The sequence below is a fragment of the Aegilops tauschii genome, chromosome 6 (genome assembly GCF_002575655.3).
Source record: "Aegilops tauschii subsp. strangulata cultivar AL8/78 chromosome 6, Aet v6.0, whole genome shotgun sequence".
In the NCBI taxonomy this organism is placed as follows: Eukaryota; Viridiplantae; Streptophyta; class Magnoliopsida; order Poales; family Poaceae; genus Aegilops; species Aegilops tauschii.
The window spans coordinates 428,085,094-428,098,221 of record NC_053040.3 but is presented as its reverse complement, the minus strand read 5'-3'; positions in this window follow the sequence as shown (position 1 = coordinate 428,098,221).

Here is a 13,128-nt window from a genome sequence, read left to right as displayed (position 1 = left end):
ATCGGTATGTTATTTGCCCGAGATTCGATCGTCAGTATCTTCATACCTAGTTCAATCTCGTTACCGGCAAGTCTCTTTACTCGTTCTGTAATGCATCATCCCGCAACTAACTCATTAGTCACATTGCTCGCAAGGCTTATCATGATGTGCATTACCGAGAGGGCCCAGAGATACCTCTCCGATACTCGGAGTGACAAGTCCTAATCTCGATCTATGCCAACCCAACAAACACCTTCGGAGATACCTGTAGAGCATCTTTATAATCACCCAGTTATGTTGTGACGTTTGATAGCACACAAGGTATTCCTCCGGTATCCGGGAGTTGCATAATCTTATAGTCAAAGGAATATGTATAAGTCATGAAGAAAGCAATAGCAATAAAACTTAACGATCACTATGCTAAGCTAACAGATGGGTCTTGTCCATCACATCATTCTCCTAATGATGTGATCCCGTTCATCAAATTACAACACATGTCTATGGTTAGGATACTCAACCATCTTTGATTAACAAGCCAGTCTAGTAGAGGCTTACTAGGGACATTGTGTTTTGTCTATGTATCCACACATGTATCAAGTTTCCAGTTAATACAATTCTAGCATGAATAATAAAAATTTATCATGATATAAGGAAATATAAATTACAACTTTATTATTGCCTCTAGGGCATATTTCCTTCAGTGTCCCACTTGCACTAGAGTCAATAATCTAGATTACAATGTAATGATTCCTAACACCCATGGAGACTTGGTGCTGATCATGTTTTGCTCGTGGAAGAGGCTTAGTCAACGGGTCTGCCACATTCAGATCCGTATGTATTTTGAAAATATCTATGTCTCCCTCCTTGACTTGATCACGGATGGGGTTGAAGCGTCTCTTGATGTGTTTGGTTCTTTTGTGAATTCTGGATTCCTTCGCCATGGCAATTGCTCTAGTATTGTCACAAAAGATTTTCTTTGGACCCGATGCACTAGGTATTACACCTAGATCGGATATGAACTCCTTCATCCAGAATCCATCATTTGCTGCTTCCGAAGCAGCTATGTACTCCGCTTCACACGTAGATCCCGCCATGACGCTTTGCTTGGAACTGCACCAACCGACAACTCCACCATTGAGTATAAATACGTATCTGGTTTGTGATTTAGAGTCTCCGGATCAGTGTCAAAGCTAGCATCGACGTAACCATTTACGACGAGCTCTTTATCACCTCCATAAACGAGAAACAAATCCTTGGTCTTTTTCAGGTATTTCAGGATGTTCTTGACCGCTGTCCAGTGATCCACTCCTGGATTACTTTGGTACCTCCCTGCTAGACTTATAGCAAGGCACACATCAGGTCTAGTACACAGCAGCGCATACATGATAGAACCTATGGCTAAGGCGTAGGGAATGACTTTCATTTTCTCTCTATCTTCTGAAGTGGTCGGGCATTGAGTCTGACTCAACTTCGCACCTTGTAACACAGGCAAGAACCCTTTCTTTGACTGATCCATTTTGAACTTCTTCACAAATTTATCAAGGTATGTGCTTTGCGAAAGTCCAATTAAGCGTCTTGATCTATCTCTATAGATCTTGATGCCCAATATATAAGCAGCTTCAGCGATGTCTTTCATTGAAAAACTCTTATTCAAGTATCCTTTTATGCTATCCAGAAATTCTATATCATTTCCAATCAACAATTTGTCATCCACATACAGTATTAGAAATGCTACAGAGCTCCCACTCACTTTCTTGTAAATACATGCTTCTCCAAAAGTTTGTATAAAACCATATGCTTTGATCATTTCATCAAAGCATATACTCCAACTCCGAGATGCTTGCACCAGTCCATAAATGGATGGCTGGAGCTTGCACACTTTGTTAGCACCTTTGGTATCGACAAAACCTTCTGGTTGCATCATATACAACTCTTCTTTAAGAAATCCATTAAGGAATGCAGTTTTGACGTCCATTTGCCATATTTCATAATCATAAAATGTGGCAATTGCTAACATGATTCGGACAGACTTCAGGATCGCTACGGGTGAGAAGGTCTCATCGTAGTAAACTCCTTGAACTTATGTATGCGGTCACTGTTGGGGAACGTAGCATGCAATTTCAAAAAAAATTTCCCATGCTCATGCAAGATCTATCTAGGAGATGCATAGCAACGAGAGGGGGAGAGTGTGTCCACGTACCCTCATAGACCGAAAGCGGAAGTGTTTGACAACGCGGTTGATGTAGTCGAACTTCTTCTCGTTCCGACCGATCAAGCACCGAACGTACGGCACCTCCGGGTTCTGCAAACATTCAGCTCGATGACGTCCCTCGAACTCTTGATCTAGCAAAGTGTCGAGGGAGAGTTCCGTCAGCATGACGGCGTGGTGATGGTGATGGTGAAGTGATCCGTGCAGGGCTTCGCCTAAGCACTACGTGAATATGACCGGAGGTGTAAACTGTGGAGGGGGGTGCCGCACACGGCTAACAATCTTTGTTGTGTGTTCTAGGCACCCCCTCCCCACATATATATAGGTGGGAGGGGAGGGGGACAGCCATGGGGCGCCCCAAGTAGGAGGAATCCTACTTGGGGGCCTAGTCCAATTCGCCCCCCTTACCATCTTTTCCGGAGAGGGAAGGGAGGGGGAGAGAGGAGGGAAAGAAGGGGGAGGCCGAATTGAATCTCCTTCCTTCTCTCTTCCCCTTTTCCCTTCCCCTTCCTATTCGGCCAGCAAGGGGGGCGCAGCAGCCCATGCTGGCTGCTGTGTTTCCCCTCTTGTCCCAATAGGCCCATATAGTTTGTCGGGGGTAGCCCGGAACCCCTCCGGTGACCCAATACGTACCCGGTACCCCCAGGACACTTCTGGTGTCCAAATACTATCGTCCTATATATGAATCTTTACCTCTCGACCATTTCGAGACTGCTCGTCATGTTCGTGATCTCATTCGGGACTCCGAACAACATTCGGTCACCAAATCACATAACTCATATAATACATAATCGTCATCGAATGTTAAGCGTGCGGACCCTACGGGTTCGAGAACTATGTAGACATGACCGAGACACCTCTCCGGTCAATAACCAACAGCGGAACCTGGAGGCTCATATTGCTTCCTACATATTCTACGAAAATCTTTATCGGTCGTACCGTAATGACAACATATGTTATTCCCTTTGTCATCAGTATGTTACTTGCCCGAGATTCGATCATCGGTGTCTTCATACCTAGTTCAATCTCGTTACCGGCAAGTCTCCTTACTCGTTCCGTAATGCATCATCCCGCAACTAACTCATTAGTCACATTGCTTGCAAGGCTTATCCTGATGTGCATTATCGAGAGGGCCCAGAGATACCTCTCGGATACTCGAAGTGACAAATCCTAATCTCGATCTGTGCCAACCCAACAAACACCTCCAGAGATACCTGTAGAGCATCTTCATAATCACCCAGTTACGTTGTGACGTTTGATAGCACACAAGGTATTCTTTCGGTATCCGGGAGTTGCATAATCTCATAGTCAAAGGAATATGTATAAGTCATGAAGAAAGTAATAGCAATAAAACTTAATGATCATTATGCTAAGCTAATGGATGGGTCTTGTCCATCACATCATTCTCCTAATGATGTGATCCCGTTCATCAAATGACAACACATGTCTATGGTTCGGAAACTTAACCATCTTTGATTAACGAGCTAGTCTAGTAGAGGCTTACTAGGGACATGGTGTTATGTATCCACACATGTATCAAGTTTACATTTAATACAATTCTGGCATGAATAATAAACATTTATCATTATGTAAGGAAATATAAATAACAACTTTATTATTTCTCTAGGGCATATTTCCTTCAGGAGACCCTAGTGTCTGGCCCTGGGCTAGACGCTGACGCCCATGGCATTTGGGCCAGACGCCAAGGACTGTGGCGTCTGGTCATGGAAGTCCAAGAAGGAATCTTCCTTGCGGGCAAAATCGACTTTGAGGAGGCTCTTTCTCCAAGTTTCGACCCCAGGGCTCAACATATAAATAGAGGGGCGGGGCTAGCACCCGGAACACATCAAGATACACCAAGCCGTGTGTCGTGAACCCCATCCCCTCTAGTTTATCCTCCATCTAGTTTCTGTAGTACTTGGTGAAGCCCTGCGGAGATTGCTCTTTATCACCAACCGTCACCACACCATCGTGCTGCCGAAACTCATCTACTACTTCGCCCCTCTTGCTGGATCAAGAAGGCGAGGACGTCATCGAGCTGAACGTGTGCTGAACGTGAAGGTGCCGTACATTTGGTACTTGATCGGGACGGATCATGAATGTGTACGACTACATCAACCGCGTTGATAAACGCTTCCTCTTAGCAATCTTCAAGGGTATGCATATGCTCTCCCCTTCTCGTTTCTATGCATCTCCATGGGTAGATCATTGCGTGTGCGTAGATTTTTTTTCCATGCAACAATTCCAACAGGTATGTGGCTCCTGAGTTCTGAAGCCCAAACGGGTATGAGGGACCCGACGTCGATGGTGAAGATGCCATTGTTGATGTGGATGCCGGTGCGATGTGCCAGAGTGGTTGCAGGCACATATGGAGGTCGCCGTGGCTATTGACGATGAAGGCCACAACACCTACGTAGATGGGGTGTGCAGGTTGGGACGGTGGGTTGATGTCGAACCGGCCCACCTCGTTCGCGGTGAACATGAGAGAGCCAAAGGTTAGGCTTTCCCCAGGCTAGAGGCCTGATACGTCTCCAACGTATCTATAATTTTTTATTATTCCATGCTATATTATATTCTATTTTGGACATTAATGGGCTTTATTATACACTTTTATATTATTTTTGGGACTAACCTATTAACCGGAGGCCCAGCCCAGAATTGCTGTTTTTTGCCTATTTCAGAGTTTCGCAGAAAAAGAATATCAAACGGAGTCCAAACGGAATGAAACCTTCGGGAACGTGATTTTCGGAACGAACGTGATCCAGAGGACTTGGACTCTACGTCAAGACATCAACCAGGAAGGCACGAGGTAGGGGGGCGTGCCTACCCCCCCAGGGCGCGCCCTCCACCCTCGTGGGCCCCATGTTGCTCCACCGACGTACTTCTTCCTCCTATATATACCTATGTATCCCCAAACTACCAGATACGGAGCCAAAAACCTAATTCCAGCGCCGCAACCTTCTGTACCCGTGAGATCCCATCTTGGGGCCTTTTTCGGAGCTCCGCCGGAGGGGGCATCGATCACGGAGGGCTTCTACATCAACACCATAGCCTCTCCGACAATGTGTGAGTAGTTTACCTCAGACCTTCGGGTCCATAGTTATTAGCTAGATGGCTTCTTCTCTCTTTTTGGATCTCAATACAATGTTCCCCCCCTCTCTCGTGGAGATCTATTCGATGTAATCTTCTTTTTGCGGTGTCTTTGTTGAGACCATGAATTGTGGGTTTATGATCAAGTTTATCTATGAACAATATTTGAATCTTCTCTGAATTCTTTTATGTATGATTGGTTATCTTTGCAAGTCTCTTCGAATTATCAGTTTGGTTTGGCCTACTAGATTGATCTTTCTTGCAATGGGAGAAGCGCTTAGCTTTGGGTTCAATCTTGCGGTGTCCTTTCCGAGTGACAGTAGGGGCGGCCAGGCACGTATTGTATTGTTGCCATCGAGGATAACACGATGGGGTTTATATCATATTGCATGAGTTTATCCCTCTACATCATGTCATCTTACTTAAAGCATTACTCTGTTCTTATGAACTTAATACTCTAGATGCATGCTGGATAGCGGTCGATGTGTGGAGTAATAGTAGTAGATGCAGGCAGGAGTCGGTCTACTTGTCTCGGACGTGATGCCTATATACATGATCATACCTAGATATTCTCATAACTATGCTCAATTCTGTCTATTGCTCAACAGTAATTTGTTCACCCACCGTAATACTTATGCTCATAAGAGAAGCCACTAGTGAAACCTATTGCACCCGGGTCTATTTTCTATCATATTAATCTTCCAACACTTCGCTATTTTTATTACCTTTTATTTTGCTTTGCATCTTTATCATAAAAATACCAAAAATATTATCTTATCATATCTATCAGATCTCACTCTCGTAAGTGAACGTGAAGGGATTGAGAACCCCTTTATTGCATTGGTTGCGAGGATTTATTTGTTTGTGTAGGTGCGAGGGACTTGTGCGTGGCCTCTGTCGGTGTCAAAACCGGCGGATCTCGGGTAGGGGGTCCCGAACTGTGCGTCTAAGGCGGATGGTAATAGGAGGCGGGGGACACAATGTTTACCCAGGTTCGGGCCCTCTCGATGGAGGTAATACCCTACTTCCTGCTTGATTGATCTTGATGATATGAGTATTACAAGAGTTGATCTACCACGAGATCGTAGAGGCTAAACCCTAGAAGCTAGCCTATGATTATGATTGTTATTGTCCTACGGACTAAACCCTCCGGTTTATATAGACAGCGGAGGGGGCTAGGGTTACACAGATTCGATTACAAGGGAGGAGATCTACATATCCGAATTGCCAAGCTTGCCTTCCACGCAAAGGAGAGTCCCACCCGGACACGGGACGAAGTCTTCAATCTTGTATCTTCATAGTCCAACAGTCCGGCCAAAGTACATAGTCCGGCTTTCCGAGGACCCCTTAATCCAGGACTCCCTCAGTAGCCCCTGAACCAGGCTTCAATGACGATGAGTCCGGCGCGCAGATTGTCTTCGGCATTGCAAGGCGGGTTCCTTCTCCGAATACTCCATAGAAGATCTTGAACACAAGGATCGTGTCCGGCTCTGCAAAATAAATTCCACATACCACCGTACAAAGTATAATATTCCACAAATCTAATCTGCTGACAAGTTTCAAAGCGTGACATCACGCCATGGCCCGGTCATTATTCGAACCGTTTTTCCCAACCAGCTACTGCACATATGGCGAGGCGGTTTTCTTGGCATGTCTTGTCGAAGCAGAGATCATGTCCCCTTATCACGGGATTCTCATCAATACGGGTGTGGGTAACCCAACCGTGCCATCAATTACGGTGCTTGGGGAATAAGCGGGTTTACCAGGGAAGTGGGGAGGCGCACAGTTTCTACTGCCTTTATAAAGGGACAAGGACTCCTCTTTCTCACCCACGCTTTCTTCTTCCCGATCCATTCCCCTTCGCTCGAGCTCCAGCGCCCAAGCGTTCATCTTCTCCGCCCACAAAGGCCTCCCGAAAATGTCCGGATCCGGAGCAGGAGGCAAGCGGATGGCCTCTAGCGTCCGGGAGAAGGATATCAAAAAGCTTCGGGAGGCCGGGTACCTGGCCAAGAAAATCAGCCACCATCTCCCGACGGCGGGACAGATCGTCCCTACTCCGGAACCCCACGAGAGGGTTGTATTCCTCCCTCACTTTGTTCGCGGGCTAGGGTTTCCCCTCCACCTGTTCGTTCGCGGCATCATGTATTATTACGGGATCGATCTTCATGATCTGTCCCTGAATTCCTTCCTCAACATCTCGACATTCATCATCGTGTGCGAGGCTTTTCTCCGTATCTCGCCACATTTCGGCTTATGGCTGTAGATTTTTAATGTGAAGCCCAAGGTAGTGGGCGGCGAGCACGCCGAGTGCGGGGGTGCTATGGTGAGCAAGATGCCCAGCGTCACATGGCCAACATGCACCTTCAATGATTCCGTCAAGGAGTGGCAACAACAGTGGTTTTACATCACCGAGCCGCGCGACACGGAATGGGCCGCTACTCCCGAGTTTCGATCCGGAGCCCCTTTGCGGCTTACATCCTGGGTCAAGAAGGGCCTGAACTGGTCTTTGTCCGACGAACTGTCGGTGCTCCAGGTGCGTGTTAAAGATATGGAAGACAAGAACATCAAACTTGTCAATGTAGTCCAGGTGATGTTAGTTCGCCGGATCCTGCCTTGTCAACACCGGACTTGCAATCTATGGGAATTCGATCCGACCAAGCACCAAACCCTGCGAGAGCTCTTTGGCTCCTCGCACAAAGACATCTGGGAGGTGCTTTTCAAGTCCGGCAAATCATGGCCGGACTCAGCCGAGGACCGCGGGTACCAACTGTCCCGTCCTGCAAGCTCGGTAAGTCATCATACATTTTATCCGCATAACCCAAAGGAAATGCTTAATGTGTTTTCCATAACTCTCTTAGGGCTAGACGAAGAAGGCGGAGCGGATCCACTGTCCGGCCCCGCTGCCCGAAGAACCGGCCGTCCCACTTCTGACGAAGATGCTGGTCCCGGCACCTTACAAGGTGCCGAAGAAGATGGCCGAGAAGGAGGCCAAAAAGACCCGGGGCGGCCTTCGTCGCCGCGGCACTTGGGACACAATATTTGAAGGCTCTAATGCCCGTTCCGCCTCCAAAGAGGACGAGGAGGAGGAGGAAGATGAATCCCCCGCGGGGGGAAGAAAGAAGAGGATGGCCTCCGCACACTTGGAGGCCGAGTCGCCTAAAAGGGGAAAATCTCCTCTTCCGGAAGAGTCCACTGCTGCCGCCGACAGCGGCCCGGCGTGGGATCCCAGGGCCCAGCCCCTGGTGAACTCGTAAGTATATAAAGTCCGAATACGTTTATGCGTCCAGACCCATCATGGCATAATATTTTAGCCTGAGCCATATTTTTTGTAGTCCGGCGAGGTCCCGTACCAAACAATCCTCATTAGAGGATTCGCTGAGCTCGGATGCTATGGAGAGTGGGACGCCCCCGAAGGCCCCTTCCCCCAAACAGGTGAATAACACCAAGGCTTCGTCCCAGAAGGACCCCGTCCAAGGAGGGGAGGAAAAGATCGTGAAGGCGGCACATGGAGGTCAAACTTTAGGGGCCGGACACATGAGGGAGAAGATTCCCATGGGAGTTGACGGCAGGGACCATCCGGAATTCGGCTCCCAGCTGGATGCAATTCCAGAGACCAGTACAGCTCCAGAATCAAGTAGATAGTCTCCTTCGGCTGGAGGGGGCACACCTGTTCCACCGGCAACCTCTGTCCAACCAGAGGTATCAGATGCTTTGTTGGCGGCGCTGAAGAGCGCCTCCATCATCGACGAACACCGTGCCCTTATGGGTGCGGTGATTGAGAAGATTCAGTCTGCTGAGAGTGGACTGAATGAAGCCTGTATCAGTCTTATAAAAGGTTTTGAGGTATGTTTTATGAGGTTTCGAAGAGTGTCATGGTATGGATAGTAGCCCCTGATACACTGTTCGGTGAAAGAAAGAACCAGACAGAGGATCAAATTTATGTTCGCAGGAAGACTCACTTGATGACATATATCTCTCCTTTTTTATAAGCAGGCGTCTGTAGCGGTTGCTGCCTCTCATACTGCAGAGGTCTTCGGACTGAATCAAAGTCTGGAGCGGGCCAAAGAAGATCTTGGCCAGTTGAAAATGCCTGTTGGGAGATAAACAAGGTACGCGCAAGGATTGTTCGCGTTTATTGCGAACGAATTTTCAATATGATAAAATATGTTTCATAATTTGCGCTAGGGATGATGACCGAAGTCGAGGCTCTTAAGAAGGCTGTGGTCGAGGCCGAGAAAAAGGCAACCACAGAGCAGGCTCTTCGTGAGAAGCACAAGGCCGGGGTTATTGAAGCTAAGCAGGAGCTTCAAGAGGCCGTGAAGAAATGCGAGACCTTGGAGCAGAGTTTAACGGAGAAAGAATCCGAACTCACCAAGGCTCATCAGGCCACAAGCGATGCCCGGGGGGAAACCCAAAGCGCCCTGCAAGAGATCCAAGAGGCGAGGAAGATCGCGGCGGGTAAGGCTTTTTTCCATGTAAAGCAAGTATTTGAGGAGAAAATTATGTTTCTAATTTTGAATTCGGATTTCTCCACGGGTATTTGCGGAGCTGCCCCGCAGCATATCGGATGCCGCCTAATTCTACCGAGCCGAAGAAAGGAACACTGCGGATAAGCTCTTCTGGTCGCAGTATTTGGCACCGAATTATCCGGTGCCTTTTGTCAATCAACTGAAACAGCTGATCGAACTGCATAAGGCGGCGGAACTAGCCATGAAGGATTTGATTATCCGGCTATGGCCCGCCGAGCCAATTCCGAGCAGCTACTTCGGGTTCGTGAAGCGACTTGTGAGTGCCTGCCCTCGACTTGACGTCATCAAGCGGCCGGTCTGTGTAGAGGGTGCGCGAATGGCCTTCGCCCGCGCAAAAGTGCACTAGGGGAAGATGGATGCTGAAAAGCTGATGACTGAAGGACCACCAGAGGGGAAGGAGCACCGCAAGCCCGAATTATATTATGAGAGTGTCCTGAAAGGATCCTACCTTGCAGCGGAGTTATGCACCAAGGACATTATATTTCCATGAATGCAAATCATGTTGTCCTTTGTAATGTTTGAACAAGGTCATTTATATTATTAATTGCCTGTTATATAAAATTTTATCCTCCTACGCGGCCGTTTTATATATTAATCCTGAGAGTTGGCCAGTTGTCGACTTCTGCCCCCACGTAAGAAGTACGGGGGTGTTCGGGATAAACCTGATCACTCTTTATCCCAGTTTTGGGTCCTTCGAAGGAGGTGTTCAACACAACGAACCAGGCAATCGGACTATAGGGCTTTATCACTCTCACTTAGCCATAGGAGCTTTAGGAAGGTAGGCGCAGCCCCTGGTGTTCGGAAGACCGCACGAGGGGCTCTATAAGCACCTGATCGGAAGAAAAACCGATCCATCGCACGCTGCATTGGTTATGGCATTATGCGGGAGAAATCCTTAAAGATTTTACAACCTCTCGAACAGCTGACCAGCTCTCGCCGTATCATGACAGTCAGTTTTCGGCTTTCTCTACTGAGGTGCTCGTCCGGAAGAACCGGGACACAATCGCAGTAGTTCTCCCAGTGCTACCTTAGCCGATATAGCGGAACGTAAGGTATCAAAACATGGGAGCCGGGCAAACCCAACTATTGACCCAAGACATGATTCGGAGCTGATGCATATAATGATATAGGTTCGGGGTGCCGAACTTCCGTGAAGGTGTTCGGACTTTATTGCCGTATTATGGGTAAAACGAAGCCCCTGGCATGTTTTAAGGCATATCGCGGTGTACGGATGCCACTTGACAGAAGAATTTTAATAAGAAATAACACCAAACAAGCGTCATATAAATTCACATGTTGTATTCGAATAGTACATCGATGCGCATGAGTACAGGTAATGTGATAAAAAGAAATATGACTGTGGAACCTGCTGAGACCAGGGGAAGAAGCTGTGTGCGGATCCGGAGTATAGTCGGATGGTCATCGCGGGGAATATCTAAGGATTCCCTTGCGTGTTCGAGCTGCCTCCATATTGCCCGTCCTGGTCGGCGCAAAGGTGAACCTGCAAAGGAAATGTAAGAAATATTTGTGTGCTGGAGAGCGGTTGAGCCGCTGTGTGCGGCCTGTCCTGGCCTTCGCCGGAGTGTTTAATTGAGCTCTGGACGAGCCGGGCTATCCTGCCGCGAAGTAGTTCGGAGTCCTTTGGCGGTGTCCGGGAGCCTGGCCGTCGACTCGAGGTTCGGCTGCAAGGTGTTGCTCGTTGCTTCTGCTGTTAAGGCAGCGGTGTACTCGTTGGTGCCGAAGGAAAGTCCGGCCTTGCCCTTAACCGTGATGACGCCGCGTGGACCGGGCATCTTGAGCTTAAGGTAGGCATAATGTGGCACCGCGTTGAATCGAGCGAACGCGGTTCGTCCGAGCAGTGCCTGATAATCACTGCGGAAAGGGACGATTTCGAAGATTAACTCTTCGGTACAGAAATTGTCTGGTGATCCGAAGACTACCTCAAGGGCGATGGAGCCTGTACAGGTAGCTTCCACACCTGTTATAATGCCTCTGAAAGTGGCTTTAGTGGGTTTGATCACCGAATGATCGATGCCCATCTTGCGCACTGTGTCCTGGTAAAGCAGGTTTAGACTGCTACCTCCGTCCATAAGGACTCGTGTGAGGTGGAACCCATCAATTATTGGGTCGAGGACTAGTGCGGCTGGATTGCCCTGATTGGCGTTAGCCGGACGATCTGTGCGGTTGAAGGTGACCGGCCCTAGTTTATATTGTGGGACGACTAGTTCCGTTAAGTCGGCATCCCTAAGGGTGCGCCTCCGGTCCGGGTTTGGAATGTGGGTGTTGTTTACCACATTCACCGTTTGGATTTGCGGGGGAAATTTCTTTTGCCCTCCTGTATTTGGTGATCTGGTCTCTTCGTTGCCATCATTGCTTTGGGACCCCCCGTCTTTGTTTTTAGTGCCTGCCCTGCCGGCTTGCTTGAAGACCCAGCATTCTCTGTCGGTATGGGTGGCTGGCATTCCTGGGGTGCCATGAATTTGACATTGGCGGTTGAGTATGCGGTCCAGACTGGACGGACCCGAATTGTTATTTTTGAGTGGCCCTTTCTGCTGACCAGACTTAGGGCCACTAAATCCGGCATTAACTACCGTATCTTCGGCGTTTTCACCATATTTGCAGCGCTTGTTTTTTGTTGCATTGGGATTTGCCGTTGCTATCTCTAGCTTCTGATGTGCCAGGGTTGCTTGCTGTGTCGTTGCTACGGGCCAACCAGCTATCCTCGCCCGCGCAAAAGCGGGTCATGAGTGTCGTGAGGGCTGCCATGGATTTTGGCCTCTCCTGACCGAGATGTCGGGCGATCCACTCGTCACGGATGTTATGTTTAAAGGCCGCTAGGGCTTCGGCATCCGAACAATCGACAATTTGGTTCTTTTTAGTTAGGAACCGAGTCCAGAATTTCCTCGCTGACTCTCCGGGCTGTTGTATTATGTGACTTAAATCATCAGCATCCGGTGGTCGCACATAAGTGCCCTGGAAGTTGTCAGGAATGCGTCTGCCAGGTTCTCCCAACTTCCGATGGAGTTTGTCGGCAGGCTATTCAGCCAATGCCGAGCTGGCCTTTTGAGTTTTAGTGGGAGATACTTGATGGCGTGTAGATCGTCCCCGCGGGCCATGTGAATGTGGAGGAAGAAGTCCCCTATCCATACCGCGGGGTCTGTAGTACCATCGTATGATTCAATGTTCACGGGTTTAAACCATTCTGGGAATTCATGATCCATCACTTCATCAGTGAAGCATAGGGGGTGTGCGGCGCCTCTGTGCCGGGCTATGTCACGACACAGTTCATACGAGTCTTGTCTGCTGTATTCGGCCCGGCCA